This window comes from Oryctolagus cuniculus, chromosome 2 (genome assembly GCF_051225735.1).
Source record: "Oryctolagus cuniculus isolate XC-2025 breed Fujian yellow rabbit chromosome 2, ASM5122573v1, whole genome shotgun sequence".
In the NCBI taxonomy this organism is placed as follows: Eukaryota; Metazoa; Chordata; class Mammalia; order Lagomorpha; family Leporidae; genus Oryctolagus; species Oryctolagus cuniculus.
In genome coordinates, this window is record NC_142868.1 from 34,880,225 (window position 1) to 34,896,779 (window position 16,555).

Sequence of the window (16,555 nt, forward strand, 5' to 3'; positions counted from 1 at the left end):
AGGAAACGACCGTTGCTGCCGAAGTAGTACATCAACAGGAAGCTCATTTTTCTTTCCTGGGAAAAGCTAATGTTGTCCGCCGAAAGGGGTGATCAATGATAAGCTATCTGAACGTTTGCCCCATGTTACATCCGAGCAGGATTTTAAAACAAAATCCTTCAATATAACACCTAGACCAATTTATTTTGCTCTTCAGTCTCAGCCCAAGGAAACTTCTGTTAAATTCTACGATGCCTTCCCAAAGAAGAAAAGGCTACTGAAAAGGGTGAACATCTGGCCTGCGGGCCGTGTAAGAGCTGCGAAATCATCGGGTCTGGCCCTGCTAAGGCAACCACAGGCAGCATTCGAAATTCAATACATTTATAGCAGGCTCATTTTTTAGTTGATAACATGGTCTGGCCTGCGAATGATGTCATAAATATCCAAGCGGCTCTTAGCAGGACAAGGGCTCCCCAGCCCTGACTTACAGTCAAGGTCCAAGTTTTGTGACACCGATCAGATGGGTCTACTCCTCTGTGAGACACGACCGCTCCCCAGCTGCAACCCCGCGGGCGCCAAGTTCTCCCTGCTGTGGTCTGAAGAGCACTGAGGCCCAGGCAGCCCACGCGGCCCACACGTGCTCCCCACCATGCCATTCCAGGCCTCGCTCTGCTTCTCACTTCCTCATGGGGTGCACCTGTGTCATCAGCAACTATGGAGTGGATAAGAAGGAGAATGGGAAACGGAAACACTACACTGGTTGAGTGCCCCTTACCTGAAACGCTCGGGACCAGGAGCATTTGGGATATTTTCCCCCAAATTTTAGAATATTCTCATATACATCATGAGATCTCTCGGGGGATGAGACCCCAGTCTACACACGAGGCTCGCCTAGGTTTTACATACACCTTGTACTCATGGCCTGAAGCTAATTTTACATGAACATTCTTGGTGACCCTGCATCTGACTGTTAGCTATCACATGAGGTCAGGTGTGAAATTTTCCACCTGAGGTGTCATGTCAGCCTTGAAAAAGTTTCAGCTTTTGCATTTCAGGTTTCTGGATAAAAACTGCACAAAATTACCTTCAGGTCATCTATATAAGGTAGATATGAAACATAGGTGAATATTGTGTGTTGACTTGAGTCCTATCCCCAAGAAATCTTATCAAGTATATGCAAATATTCCAACCTCTTAAAAAACCCAGGTATTTCAGATAAAGAATACTCAACTTGCATCCGTATCTTTCTACCAACAAAGTGACCCTGTAGCCCTCCTGCTGGCTCCATGTTGTCCAAATTCAGCTCAGTAGGCTGGCACTTCATGCTCCTCTAGCTGCCACCTGTCCTTCCAGCCACACCTCCTACTGCAGCACTGTCCCTACACATCCCCCATCCTACAGCATGTCCTCCTGTTTAGGCCGCATCTGGCTGCTGCCCAGCGGCCGCCCCCTCTGTGGACTGTGTGCGTGACACTGTACTGTAAACACCAGATTTCCATGAGTTTTAGACTGCAAGCTCCCTGAGGGCAGGGACTCTTTCATTCAATTTTCACATCTTTGTTTTCTGTATTATTTATTTATTTGCTTGAGAAGCAAAGACACAGAGAGAAGCAGCTCCCATGTGCTGGTTCACTCCCCATATGCCCATGACGGCCAAGGCTGGACCAGGAGCTGGGGACTTAATGCAGGTCTCCCACGTGGAGGGCAGGAGCCGGATCCCTCGAATTGTCAGTGCTGCCTCCCAGGGTCTGCATTAGCTGGAAGCTGGAGTCAGGAGCCAAGGCCTAGAATCAAGCCCAGGGACTCCGACATGGGATGCAGGCTTCTTAACAGCTAGGGTAAACGTCAGCTCCTTAAGACAGTTTTATTGAGATACAATTTATATACTATAAAGTTCACCCTTTTAAGGTCACATGTCAGTGGGTATTGAGTATACTAGCACAGTCATGCAGCCATCAATATCATTGATTTCCAGAACCCTTCATTATCCAGAAAGAAACCCTGTATGTGTGAGCAGTCATGCCTCATCCTTCGCTCCACCAAAGCCTTGGTGAACGTGGCTCTGTTTTTGTGGCCTTGACTATGCCAGACACTTGATATAAACAGAATAATCCGATGTGTTGCCCTGGGGGACTGGCTCCTCTCACCTAGTGCCTCTCCAAGGTCCATCCAGCTGTGGCACGTATCAGAACCTCGTTCCTTCTTGTGGCTGAATCACGTTACACTGCATGGTTACACCACATTTTTAGCATCTTTTCATTAGTTAATGGACATTTAGGTTGTCTCTACTTTTTTGCTACTACAAATAATACCCCCATGGAAATCAATGCACATTCTTTTTGTGCAGACATGTTTTCAATTGTCTGGGGTACATACTCAGGAGTACAGCTGTTATGTACAGGAATTCATCTTTTTTATACATACACACACACTTTGAGGAACTGTCGGAGTGTTTTACAAATTGTTTGCATCACGTTACACTCATATCAGCAGTGTATGAGGGTTCCAATTTCTTCACATCCTTGTCAACACTTGTTATTGTAACTTAAAAAAAAAAATCTTTTTTTTTTTTTGACAGGCAGAGTGGATAGCGAGAGAGACAGACAGAGAGAAAGGTCTTCCTTTGCCATTGGTTCACCCTCCAATGGCCGCCGCGGCCGGCGCGCTGCGGCTGGCGCACCGCGCTGATCCGATGGCAGGAGCCAGGAGCCAGGTGCTTTTCCTGGTCTCCCATGGGGTGCAGGGCCCAAGCACCTGGGCCATCCTCCACTGCACTCCCTGGCCACAGCAGAGAGCTGGCCTGGAAGAGGGGCAGCCGGGACAGAATCCGGCGCCCCAACCGGGACTAGAACCCGGTGTGCCGGCGCCGCTAGGCGGAGGATTAGCCTAGTGAGCCGTGGCGCCGGCCTCTATTTTTTTTTCTGAAAGGCAGCACAACAGAGAGAGGGAGGGAGAGGCAGAGAGACAGACAAATCTTCCAGTTACTGATTCACTCCCCAAACAGCCAGGGTTGGGCCAGGCCAAAGCCAGGAGCCAGGAATTTCATCTAGTCTCCCATGTGGGTGGCAGAGGCCCACGCACCTGGACCATCTCCACTGTTTTCTCAGGCAGGTGAGCAGGGAACCGGATCTAAAGCAGAACATCTGGGGTGCGAACTGGCGCTCCAATAGGGGATGCTGACGTCAGAAACTCAGCCTACGTGCCACAAGTGCAACCCCCTTTTTATTACAGCCGTCCTAGTGGTGTGAGGTGGTATTGCACTGTGGTTTTTGCTTGGCATTTCCCTCTCATTTTTATATTCCCAGAACTTCCAGTTTCTTTTACAAAGTCAGGCAAAGAACACTGACCAGTTTCTTTTTTCCTGATTCATTAATTCAATCACTTATTCTTTAGTTTCCTATGTATCAAGCACCTACAATGTGTCAGAAAGTCTCCCCAAGGCCAAGAACACAACGGTGAACAAAGTAAGTGAAACGAACAGGGAACCAATAAGCCCATAGCCAATAAGCAGGAGGACCGGTCTTTGGTACGGGGCTGTGGCTCTCCTGCGGGATGTCCGGAAGGTGGATGGGGGCCCGGGAGTTGTGCCATCACCTTCACATCTACTCATCTTGCTGGTCTGGGTGTGACTGGTGGAGATCTGACTCCATGCAAGAGGACGTATCCCTACGTCAGAGGCAAGCACCCCTACGTCAGACTCACGTGGATCACAGGGGTGAACAACGCTGTCCTCGGTGCTTTCCCACACGCACCACGGAGGCCCACCTGGTACAGCCTCCTCCTTTTCCGTTCCCAGCCCTCCAGTTGTTCTGGGAGAATCCATCTCCCCCCACGCCCATTCACTCATTCAACAGATACAATTTGCACCCTACTAAGTGCCAGACATGCTTCCAGGTGCTGAGAACACAGCAAACAACACAGACAAAGAAAGATATTTGCATGGAGCTTGCATTTGAGGGGTTCAGCCCTCACTGCAGGCAGCACATGGCCCAGGCTGACCCAATCAGAGTAGCAAACTCCCACTGCTGGAGTGTCTGGCTCCAGAGAAAACTGGGGACTGCGCTTACAGGGCCAATCCGGAAGGACACAAGGAGTGCTCTCCATTCACTTCTTCTTGAGCTAGAAGACTGAAGCCTAGAACATCAGGAGGTCACAGGACGAGACAATCTGCCCAAGCAGGCATCTCACAAACAAGAAAGCAAAGCCAACAGTCAGAGAGAACAGGAGCAACTCCTAAGGTCCCAGTTCACAGCCCTTGATAGGTCATGCCTGAAATATGTCCCTCCTTGGACCTCCAGGGTCAAGAGACTTGTTTATTTATCTTGCTTAAGCACCTGGAGCCAGGTTTTCTCACCCTGGTAAGTAAAGGGGCCCTAGCTGATACACTGCACATGTCTGTGAATCCCAGACAAAATTAGGCAAGCCAAGATCTCTTCGGTTTCATGGGTAACCAGGCGTTTCTCAGACCCACCCAGCCACAGAGCCCCTGGGATGCATGCAACAGGGCAAACTCTAGGCACAGCTCAGGCACAGCCTCGTGCGCACCTGTGCTGGGCCCTCCACCTGCTCTCGGCTTTCTCTTCCTCCCGTCCCTTCCCTAAGTCCCCAGCCTTCCATCACACAAAAGGCTGCTCAGTGAGGACAGGAGACTCTTCCCTCTACAATTCCTCCTGCTCCCCTCTGCTCCGGGTCAAGCTTGCACAATCGGGAGGGGGTCGACAACTGGGCCCAAGAAAGCTCCCCAGTTGCCCAGTCCTTGTGCAAGACTCCAGGTTTTCTTCATTTGTCTTCTGCTCCTGCACAGTTTTGCTCCCATGGAGGGGTCAGCAGCAAAAGGTCCAGCTAGAAGAACGCTGCCTTCTGAACCAGACCTCAAAGTAGTACGGAAATGACACAAAGTCAGGATTTCTTTTTTTTCTTTTCCTTTAAGGAAGCAGAGGCAAAATAAAGCTGGTTTCCTGAAATTCCTCATGAAGGCAAACCTTCCATGTGACAGAAATGATAAGAAGTTCTCTGTGAACACAGACGCCAAGGTGATTAGAAGGCAGCTTGGGTCCCTCGCCGGGGAGGGTGGAGGATCAGAGCCACAGAACTTTCTAATGCCAAGGGGCCAGCTGCACCGGCTGCTCACACTCAACAGTGAGTCCCACATCCCTGTCTCACCTCCCTGTGAGCTTCTCAGGCAGCCCGAGGGCTCATGCACCACCTTGCAGGTGAAATGAAGCAGTCAAGACACATGCACCAAGAACTTTTCTTTGAGAATCTCAACCAAGGGGCCAGTGCTGTGCATAATAGACTAAGCCTCCACCTGCAGCGTTGGCATCCCGAATAGGCTCTGGTTTGAATCCAGTGCCCACTGAACTTCTCGTGAGCTATTAGATTCCACTTTTAAAAGCCACATATCTGGGCTGGTGCTGTGGTGTAACAGGTTAAGCCTCTGCCTGTGGTGCCGGCATCCCATATGGGTACCGGTTCGTGTCCCAGCTGTTCCTCTTCCGATCTAGCTCTCTGCTAATGGCCTGAGAAAGCAGTAGAAGACAACCCAAGTGCTTGGATCCCTGTACCCTCGTGGGAGACCTGGAGGAAGCTCCTGGCTTCAGATGGGCCCAGCTCTGGCCATTGCAACCGTTTGGGGAGTTAGCCAGCAGATGAAAGACCTCTCTCTCTCTCTGTGTCTCTACCCCTCTCTCTGTAACTACCTCTCAAATACATAAATAACTCTTAAAAAAAAAAAGAATCTGAACCATGAGTTACTTAGCTCAATGTAGCCATTCCACAAGGTTATACAAAACATGGTGCACACAAAATATATGTACCATTTTTACTTGTCAGTTACAAACCATGAGAGTGGACAGAAAGGATACATTATTATATAAACTCACAATGGCCGAAGAAGCACAGGGTCTCAGTGGAATCCCGGGCTGGGGATCAGGAGAGAGGGTTAGGGGAGGCTTTCCCCGAGAGGAACAGCTTGAGCCGGGTTTCCAAAGTAAGTGGGAGTTCACCAGTGGACAAGGAAGAAAAAGCACCTCCAGCCAGGGAGCGCGTGGCATTCCACATCACACCTGGCAGGTGCAATGACTGGCTACTGAGGAGACACAAAGCAGAGCCTTCTAAGCAGTCACCTGGTCAAGTCTGTGCTAAGTCCCAGGATGACTGCTCTGCTCAGTTCCTGAGCTGTCTTCAGTCTTCATAAACACCTTTGATGCCTTCTGAAGATGACCGTCTTTTTTTTTTTTTTTTTTTTTTTGACAGGCAGAGTGGACAGTGAGAGAGAGAGACAGAGAGAAAGGTCTTCCTTTGCCGTTGGTTCACCCTCCAATGGCCGCCGCGGCTGGCGCGCTGCGGCCGGCGCACCGCGCTGATCCGATGGCAGGAGCCAGGAGCCAGGTGCTTTTCCTGGTCTCCCATGGGGTGCAGGGCCCAAGCACCTGGGCCATCCTCCACTGCACTCCCTGGCCACAGCAGAGGGCTGGCCTGGAAGAGGGGCAACCGGGACAGAATCCGGCGCCCCGACCGGGACTAGAACCCGGTGTGCCGGCGCCGCTAGGCGGAGGATTAGCCTAGTGAGCCGCGGCGCCGGCCGATGACCGTCTTTTTAACGACAGCTCTAGAATGTTATGGCCACGTCTGACGGACAAGCTCAATGGTCGGGCCTGGGTATATTGGTTTGGGTGGGAAAAAGGGAGGATATCTATAATGTTACATGCTTTCTTGAGTAACTGACAAACTGGGCTTAAGTCAATTCCACAAGGCAAAAAATATTAAATAACATGAAACAGCAGAATCCGGAGAGGACCTATTCAGAAATGGGCTGCTGAACTTGAATTTTTCAGCCAGGTAACAATAGAAATTTTGATATATTTGCTTTTTAAAAGGCCCCCTGTAGTCACAGTTCCCAAGACTAGACAATGGGACTGAAGACACACCCCCCTACAACAGTACAGCAATACAGGAGGAATACAGCAATCCCAGCCCCAACAGGAAGAGTCACTGTATCAGCATAACAAAACACAGCAGCAAGAAATTTCTAGAGGTTACCTAAGGAGCTGACCTGGAGCAGAACACACATTGGTTTACATATTTGCCTGCCTTATTCCTTTAATGTTTTCATCCTGAGTCCACTTAACAATATTTAAAAAGCTAAAGATTTTTTTTTTTTTTTTTTTTTGACAGGCAGAGTGGACAGTGAGAGAGAGAGACCGAGAGAAAGATCTTCCTTTGCCGTTGGTTCACCCTCCAATGGCCGCCGCGGCCGGCACACTGCGCTGATCCGATGGCAGGAGCCAGGAGCCAGGTGCTTCTCCTGGTCTCCCATGGGGTGCAGGGCCCAAGCACCTGGGCCATCCTCCACTGCACTCCCTGGCCACAGCAGAGGGCTGGCCTGGAAGAGGGGCAACCGGGACAGAATCCGGCGCCCCAACCGGGACTAGAACCCAGTGTGCCGGCGCCGCTAGGCAGAGGATTAGCCTAGTGAGCCGCGGCGCCGGCTAAAAGCTAAAGATTCTTAAAAGAAATGATTTTCAAAGTGTAAACTATTTTTAGGGATCTATGTATTTGTCTTGATTTTCTCCGTGAATTTGCCTATTCAGATATGAACTTCCCTGGACAATCCACGGCCTCCCCCGGCCATCACAACACGATCAGACAGCCTCTAAGTACCTGCTCTAAGTTCCTGGTTTTCCGGTGTGAACTGAGCTTTGTTTAATTATGTTTGGCAATTTTTTTTTATAAAAAGCCTATTTCCTGTCACTCATATACCTCTACTGACCTGAGTTGGTTTTTTTTTTTTTTAATTTCCTTGTTGAAATGTAACAAGCTCTAAGTGCTATGTACAAAAGAGAGAAGAGCTTGAACATAATCATAATAGTTTAACTTTAGAACTTAGGGACATTACCATCTATTTATCTGGGGTTTCAATTTACTTCTTTAAGAACAGAAGAACCTGTGGAGCGCTAATTTTTTTTAAGAAACACGGAATCTACAGGGACCTTTTTGCCACGTGCCATCCTGTAGTAGGCTCCATCTGAAATGTCAGTGCAATTGCTTTGCCTTTTTTGTGTTACCGTGAGGCTTAGAATTAAATCCCACACGAGGCGGGGTGTAAATGAGCATCTATCATGAGCCCAAAGAAAGGACATACAAGAAAATTCAGTTGGTTTTCTGAAGGGCTGAACCGAATCAGCATTCGACTCAGGGAGAACAGGAGCAGGGGCACTGTACCGCACTCAGAGGCTGCAATCTCAGGTGCTGTGTACAGAGACTCAGTACCCTGGTTCCAACTTCCAGCTCCCAGGCCAAGCCACACAATGCTAGTCAGTAAAACTAGCTTTAATTTCCTGTCGTAATCGACTTAAACGTGTACATGATGATATAAGCAGTCATGCAGTTGCTATGCATACCTGGTTAGCTTAACTGCTTCCTGCACCTGATTTTAAAGACAATTTTTCTATGACATTAGTGAAGAACAAGGAAAACCAAGAACATGTTAATTTAAGCAAGCCGCAAGTTTAACACCGTAACAGCTACCGATCACAGATTTTGTTAAAGTTCTAATATTCAACTGCTTATTTGCATTGAAATATGTGAAAATGTGTCTGACCTGGAAAGACTTCTGATAGGGTTCACTGGGCGCCAGCAGGGATGCAGGAAATGGGTTAGAATTTGAAATCTAAAAGAAAGGGATCATTTGAGAAATTAAAACCCCAAACAACAATGCAGAAAAGAAAAAAAAAAGCATAGCATTGAAAATCCTTCCAAAAGCTGTTAAAAATGCTAAACAAATTTTGTTAGAGTATGTCCAAATTCCTGTTTACTTAGAACTGGTCAAAACACTTTTTAACTAAAATGTGAATGTCTACCTAACCACATTTCCCACAAACAGTTATTGAGGTTTTTTTTCCCCCTATGCCAGGCCTAAGCTATCTGCATGTCTTAAGTTTCCAATGCTTTTTGCTCATTAAATGCACACATAATTCAGAAGCCACTAAGGAAAAAACTGGCACATTTTGTCATATCAAATTTAAAACTTTCTGCTTGGAGGAAAAAAAAATGGTTGTAAACATGGGAAAGACCAAAAAAGAAAAATGAAAAAAAAATTATACCACAGATGACAGAAAGGAGCTACTTCCATTTATATAGAAAGAGTTCCTGGAAATCATTAAGAAAAATATGACTGGAGGAAAAGCAAAGGACAGGAACAAGTGCCAATGGAAACGCAAACGTCCAATAAAAATAAACAACTAAGCTACCTCCCAACGAAGGAAAACTGCAAATGTATGTGACCACTCACTGGTTACCCGCATCCTACTACAAAGACTGACAAGCCGGGTAACGTGTAACACGAGGCAAGGCCACTGGATATGGGAATTTTCAAATCTGCTCATAGGAGTAGAAATGCAAAACTCCGCAGACGGCCACTGACAGATGTACCTGAGCGAATTTAAAATGCAGGCATCCCTGCTCTGCAATGCCGCTTCTAAGAAAGTACCGATAAACCCATATGGACTCTATTGTTCTAAAACCAAAAGACCAGCAAAAATGACCCGCGTGATCTTCAGTGGAGAGCTGGGTCATGAAATTGTGGTGCGGCTGTACAAGGGCGTGCAAAGCTGATCTGCGTGAGCCGGGAAGAAAAGACCTGTAAGGCCCATCGCTGAGTGCTGAAGGCTATGCAGAGCACAGCAGGATGTAATTGGAGGGAGATTTTTGAAAGCATATGCATACCTACATGGTGTGCGCGCACAGGCACACTCACACACGCTCTCACTTACATCTTTCTTAAAGGAATAATAAAGATCCACAGTTAGTGGCAAACGACCAGCTTAGCAAATTGAAAACATACAGGAAGAGGAAAACAGACCTTGTTTTCCTTGAATTTGCTATCGGGAATGTCATTTAGAATGATGATCTATTATCGGAGGTTAAATGCAGAGCCTGCACGATTCCATGTATTGCAAAGCATAAAAACAGGAAAAACTTATCTACGCCAGGAGGGTGGTGTCGGGACAGGAGGTGGGAGGGGAGGCGGAGAGAGAGCCGGTTTCTGGGATGGTGGCAAGGAGAATGTATTATTTCTTGATCTGATGTGAAAATTCACCAGGCTGCACTGCTAGGAATACATTTCTTTTTTTTTTTTTTTTTTTTTTTTTTTTTTTTTTTTTTTGACAGGCAGAGTGGACAGTGAGAGAGAGAGACAGAGAGAAAGGTCTTCCTTTGCCGTTGGTTCACCCTCCAATGGCCGCCGCTGCAGCCGGCGCACCGCGCTGATCCTGGCAGGAGCCAGGAGCCAGGTGCTTTTTCCTGGTCTCCCATGGGGTGCAGGGCCCAAGCACCTGGGCCATCCTCCACTGCACTCCCTGGCCATAGCAGAGAGCTGGCCTGGAAGAGGGGCAACCGGGACAGAATCCGGCGCCCCAACCGGGACTAGAACCCGGTGTGCCGGCGCCGCAAGGTGGAGGATTAGCCTATTGAGCCACGGCGCCGGCTCTTTTTTTTTTTTTTTTTTTTTTTTTTTTTTGACAGGCAGAGTGGACAGTGAGAGAGAGAGACAGAGAGAAAGGGGGAATACATTTCTGTACTGGTGTTACGCTTTCGTGAAAAGTTAAGAGGAAAAGCCAACTGCCGGGGCTTTTCTAAAGCATAATTCCCATTGAGAAACTGTATGTTTGCAAAGACTAAATTCTAATCTAACTTTTCCAAACTGGTAACCTTTAATAGACATTACTTCCAACTTTATGATTCAGATAATGACCTGACAACCTGGTCCACTGGCCCACCACACATTTTTAATTATACTTTCACATTTGTGGGGAAGGCTCATTACTCTGGTATAATTAGAGGGAGTGGGCTTATTTTAAACTGCCCAGAAACAACACGGCCTGCTGCCTCTTTGCACCTGGCGAGGCTCCTCAAAAGTCTTTCACGAATTTCCCTTTTCCTTGGTTTATTGTCTTAGATGCACCTTAAATCATATGCAGAGACAGACAGGAGGTGATAGACACTTCAAGAAAATGAATAGCAATAAAGCCAAGAAAAGGCGTATTTACATGAGTATTTTGAAAAGGCTTGAATAAAAGCTAAGAATCTGCATATATTTTAGTGGATATAAAAATCCTTAAGATGAAATATGCCTATTTTCCTGACCTGACCCCAACTGCAACATCTACAGAGCTAAGAACTGGACATTTCGCCAACGGCTCCACGTTATGAATGCCCTATGCTATTGTTATCTGACCAATATCTATTGCATACCTGCCACTTGCCTTGTACTATGCGAGGGGAGACTTGAGAGAGCAAGCACACATGGTTTCCTTTCGAGGAACTTATAGCTGAATCGGGGAGATGGATATGCACCACAAAATGCCTCAAATCAGTGTGTACACATTTAGGCTCTGGAGCACAAGGTCTCAACTGCATGAGAAAAAAGAGCAAGGGCCGGACCAAAGATCGGGAAATGCTTCCCTAAGAAAGCGAAATGTAAGTTACCCTGTGAGGACTGAACCACTGAGACAGATGGACATTTACGAACCACCCCCTGCGTTTGAGTCACTTCCCTGCCCTGGGGAGGAAACACACAGATGCAGACCCACTTCTCCTCCATAAATCAGTCTGATCCGGTTAACCCGGTCTGAAAGGGACTAGGTGGCACAGACCAGTTCTACAAAAACAATAACCTGAGAAAACAGAAAAGTAGCACTTAGGAAATGAAATCATACCACAGAAAGATAAGACTTTAAGAATAACCTACAGCCAGCATTGTGGCATTGCCAGTAAGGCCTGCAATGCCGGCATCCCATATGGGTAACAGTTCATGTCCCGGCAGCTCCATTTTTGATCCAGCTCCCTGTGAATGGCCGGGGAAAACCAGCAGAGGATGGCCCAAGTGCTGGGGTCCCTGCACCCATGTGGAAGACACGAATAAAGCTCCTGGCTCCTAGCTTCAGCCTGGCCCAGCCCTAGGTAATATAGCCATCTGGGGAGTGAACCAGCAGATGGAAGATTCTCTCTGTCTGTGTGTGTGTGTGTGTGTCCCTCTTTCTCTGTAATGCTGATTTTCAAATAAGTAAATAAATTTTTTTTAAGAAAAGAATAATCTACAACTGCACAGTCCAGTCCAACAGCTACTAGTAGCAACATGGAGCCACTGAACACTTAAAGGCGACTAATGCATCTGAAGAAATGAATTTTTAATTTCATTTGACTATAATTAATTCTAATATAAATTTATAAAAGATACTTGACTCATATTGGAAAACCTGTAAGCTTCATATTGGAAAACCTGTAAGCAAGTGTAGGACTTCGTGGGGTAGGTACCTCTATTTTTTCAACTCTAAACTTTGTGAAATTTAAATATAGATCAATATTTTGAATCCATATTCAGTGCTGTGAGTTTAAAACACACAATGATTTGAATACCGTGTGTAAAATGTGAAACATCTCAATTTTTTAAAAATAATACATGTTGAAATTATGGTATTTAGTGCCGACAAAACACATTCTTATAACTAATTTCATTGGCTTTTAAATAACTGTCTTCTTTTAGTTTATTTATTTGAAAGGGAGAGAAGGAGGGAGAGAGAAAGAGAGAGTGATCTTCCATCTACTGGTTCACTCCCCAAATGACTGCAAGAGCCAGGGTGGGGCCAGGCCAAAGCCAGGGGCCAGGAACTTCACCCAGGTCTCCCACGTGGATGGCAAGGGCTGGAGCACTTGAGCCATCACTGCTGCCTGGAAGCTGGATGGAAAGCAGAAGTGCCAGGGCTCGGACTAGCACTGCGGTAAGTAATGCGGGCCTCAGGTGGCTTACCCTGCTGTAAGGTAATGTAATGTAGCACAACAGCCATCCCTCATCTTGCTATTTTTTTAATTTGATACTTGGAATTTTCAAATTACATATGTAGCATACATTATTGGAGAAGCATACAGCTCTACTGGGAATGCATACAGATTCCAAAATTTTACCCTCATCCAAATATTACATAGGTTTCCCATGAAAGCTAAGACTAGGGAAATGCTACCTCGATTATAATGTGGAGATTTTGCCAGCATTTACAGCATGTGCCCTTGCTTCCAAAAAAACACTCGCACGCTGAGTTCAAAGTTCAAGTTCCACTCTAGGGATCCAGTTGTGATCTGAAGGCAAAACATAAAACTCCTGAAGTGACACAGTCTGGTGACAACACTTTCTCTCTCAGCAGCGTTCTGTGTCCCACAAGTGGAAATCCACAGGCCTTGTGGGAAGCTCAACACATGTCCAACAACATCACAGAGACAGCTCACAAGCTGAAACCACAGAAGCACTGTTAACAAAGCAGTGAAATTTTGCTTCAGGAAGAGATGCCATGTACTTTTAAATGATTCCAAAGAGCGAAGAAAGAGTCCCAAAGCATGCAAATTACAGTTCTCTCTCCAGCACAAAGATTTTCACTCTGGAACATGCAGGGCATACTAAAACCAGAAACGACACCTTCTGCCTCCAACTTCGAGGCTCAGATAATTACGAACGTGTGGTTCACCGATGTAAATATTGGGCAAGGTATCTGAAAGCTTTGTGGAGTGACACTTGGTCACATAAGGCAGTCCTGGGTATTGCATGACACTTATCAGCCCTACTCTCTACCCCAAAATTATGCATACAGGGGACCTGACCCTTTCCACACCCCCTAAATGGTGTCCCACAAACCATCAACTTTGAACATTACCACCTCAGCCTTTCTTTTCTTTACTCATTTGATACTTAGGTCCCATTCAAGGATGATCAAGACCCAGCACTCTGTCTGTAAGCCAGTTCACCTGTTTCGCTGCAGGCTGTGGCTGCCGTCAATGAGACAGTTACCCTGAGGATCAAATGAGCTGTCCCAAGTTGCATGCTGGCTTGCTTAGTGCCTAGTGCATATTAAATATTCCATAAATGATGACTTTATTAGTTTTTTTTTTTTCTTACATAGATGACTTGTTTCTTCAAGCTATACTTTTTCTGAAGCAAAGCAAAGCATCTTGGAGCTCTTTGTATCATCATCAATAAAATTTTGGTGGTTCATGTCTTTTGTCTTCTTTCTCTGGTCTGTCCCGACTTTTTCTGAAAATATTCACAAATAGTAGGCCAAGTCCAAGAATGAAGCCAAGAATTGTGATTCTAATGGAAACTTTCCTTTTGCCATTATGGAAACCACTGGAACCTGCCAAGCACAGGGATGGCCACCAAGCAAACCATCAGCATGCATCTGCTCTTGGAAAACCTGGGTTACAGTAGTGGATAAATAATACTAAAGTAAACTCCACTTTCTAGGATTAGACATATCTAGAGGGGCCGGTGCTGCGGTGCAGTGGGTTAATGCCCTGGCCTGAAGCGCCGGCATCCCATATGAGCACCAGTTCTCATCCCGGCTGCTCCACTTCCGATCCAGCTCTCTGCTATGGCCTGGGAAAGCAGTAGAAGATGGCCCAAGTCCTTGGGCCCCTGCACCCATGTGGGAGACATGGAAGAAGCTCCTTGCTCCTGGCTCCTTGCTCCTGGCTGCTTCACCTGGGGAGTGAACCAGCGGATGGAAGACCTCTCTCTCTGTGTCTCTACCTCTCTCTGTAACTCTTTCAAATAAATAAAATAAATATTTTAAAAAAATTTTTAAAAGACATATCTAGAAACACATGCTCTCATTGAGCCAATACTATTTTAGGGTTTTCAAGATTCTCCCTGAAGAATATAACCTCTAATCTAGCTATGTGGAATGGAGCAGTTACACCAGATGACTAGCGTCCCTCCAGGACCAACACTATGTAATGTTTACGGAGCGTATTATGTGCCAGTCACTGTGCTAGGAAGGTACTTCTTGTAAGGATTACCTCGTTGATCACTCCCAGCAATCCTCTCAGAGGGCTGATTGTTATTATGCTAACTTTACAAAGGGTCAGGTGTCCTGCTCAGGTCACACTGGAGACAAGCAATGGAGCTGCTGTCAGGTCAGATGTCCATTTGCCTCCAAAGACCAGGCTCAAGTGCTTTGCTCCAGGTTCACTGAGACTCCCGCTCTTGAAATTGACTCAAGTAGCCTGAGTTAATTAATGCTGCAAAGCTTATTATCATGTTCTATGGGAAGGAATTTGAATTTCGAAATTTTTGGAACATTAACCATTGCTAGCAACAAATGTCTTGTTATCTACATACTTGGGCACTGTATACCCGCTACTAAGAATCACTGTTCTTGGAGATCCTAAATTCACCACTTATACAATTTAAATTAGGAAACAGTTGTGGCAATAAAGGTTCAGGAACTAATCCTATCTCCAACTTCTGTATCTTAAGGCAAAAAAATACAAAAGGGCATTGCTTTGTGATTCTAGCTCTTTATCTTACTCTAGTCAATGTTCTCCCAGCCAGATTTCAAAACTAATTCTAAGGACACTATCCAACAACAACAAAGATATGGGGCAGGTGATTGGCCTCGCAGTTACAGATGCTGCTTGGGATGCTATATCCCATATCAGAGGGCCTGGGTTTGAGTTCTGGCTCCACTCCCGATTCTAGCTTCCTGCTAATGTGCACACCGAGAGACAGCAAGTGACAGCTCAAGTGGTTGGGTCCCTGCCACTCATGTGGGAATTGAGATCCCAGCTGGTGGCTTTAGCTTAGCCCAGCACTGACTGTTGTGGGCATTTGGGAGTGAATTACTGGATGGGAGATCTTTTTGTTTGTCCATCTTTCTCTGTCATTCAACACCAACACACACATACACACATACACACACACACAAATAAACCAAACTCCCCACTTAAAAAAAAAAAAACTTTTTAGAAAAAAGAAAAATACATATAGACTAGGAAAAAGCCTGGTTTTTGAAATGTATCCCAAGGGGAAAAACATCAACAGTAGAGAATAAATATTGTCAACAGAAAATTAAGTGTTAGATTTTTCCATTTAAAAGTTACCTTGTAACTTTACACCAGGCTGGTTTTAAATGAAGCAAAAGTTTTCTCTTCCTCCACAAATACACTTGAAGCTCACTTTATATATTTCAAAGGCAAGACATTTGCAGCTTAGAGATAAGAGCAATGCACAAATTTAAAACATGCTGCTATGGGGGGCTGTTTGTTTAGCCTAGCAGTGAAGACTCCCACATCCCATCCGAGAGTATCTGGGTCTGACACCCAGCTCTGGTTCCTGACTTCACCTCCTGCTATGCAGCCCCTGGGAGGCACTGGTGCTGGCTCACGTGGTTCGCTTCCTGCCATCCACGTGAGAGACCTGGATTGAGTTTCTGGCTCCTGGTTGTGGCCCTGGCCCACCCCTGGCCACTGTACGCAGTTCAGGTTGAACTAGCACATTAAAGTGCTCTCTCGCTCTCTTTCAAATAAGATCTGCACATGGCACCTGCAGCAGTCTGCAGATGCCTGGGAAGCCCAGCAGAGACAATGAGAAGGACCACATGGCCATCCCAACAGACAACCTTAATGGGGACTATTTCTACCACTAAACTTTGGGATGCTTCGTTATGCAGGATTACGGTGGCAATGGGTAAACCATTACACTAATTATATCTGCAACAACCAAATGAGATGGCAGCAGGGCCGCTGGAGT

The 16,555-nt window shown here is 46.3% G+C and overlaps 1 protein-coding gene across 13 annotated transcripts in view; it reads right to left on the minus strand.

Annotated features, from left to right (window-relative positions):
• Positions 1–16,555, minus strand: part of APBB2 (amyloid beta precursor protein binding family B member 2) — a 397,109-nt gene that overhangs the window by 158,168 nt on the left and 222,386 nt on the right. For 2 of the 13 annotated variants that reach the window (XM_070068137.2, XM_089327106.1), the window contains one exon: positions 8,582–8,650. The exons of the other annotated variants lie outside the window; for them this stretch is intronic. The gene's annotated coding sequence lies outside the window, so the exon portion shown is untranslated. The remainder of the gene's footprint in view (positions 1–8,581; positions 8,651–16,555) is intronic. 13 annotated transcript variants of the gene reach the window in all.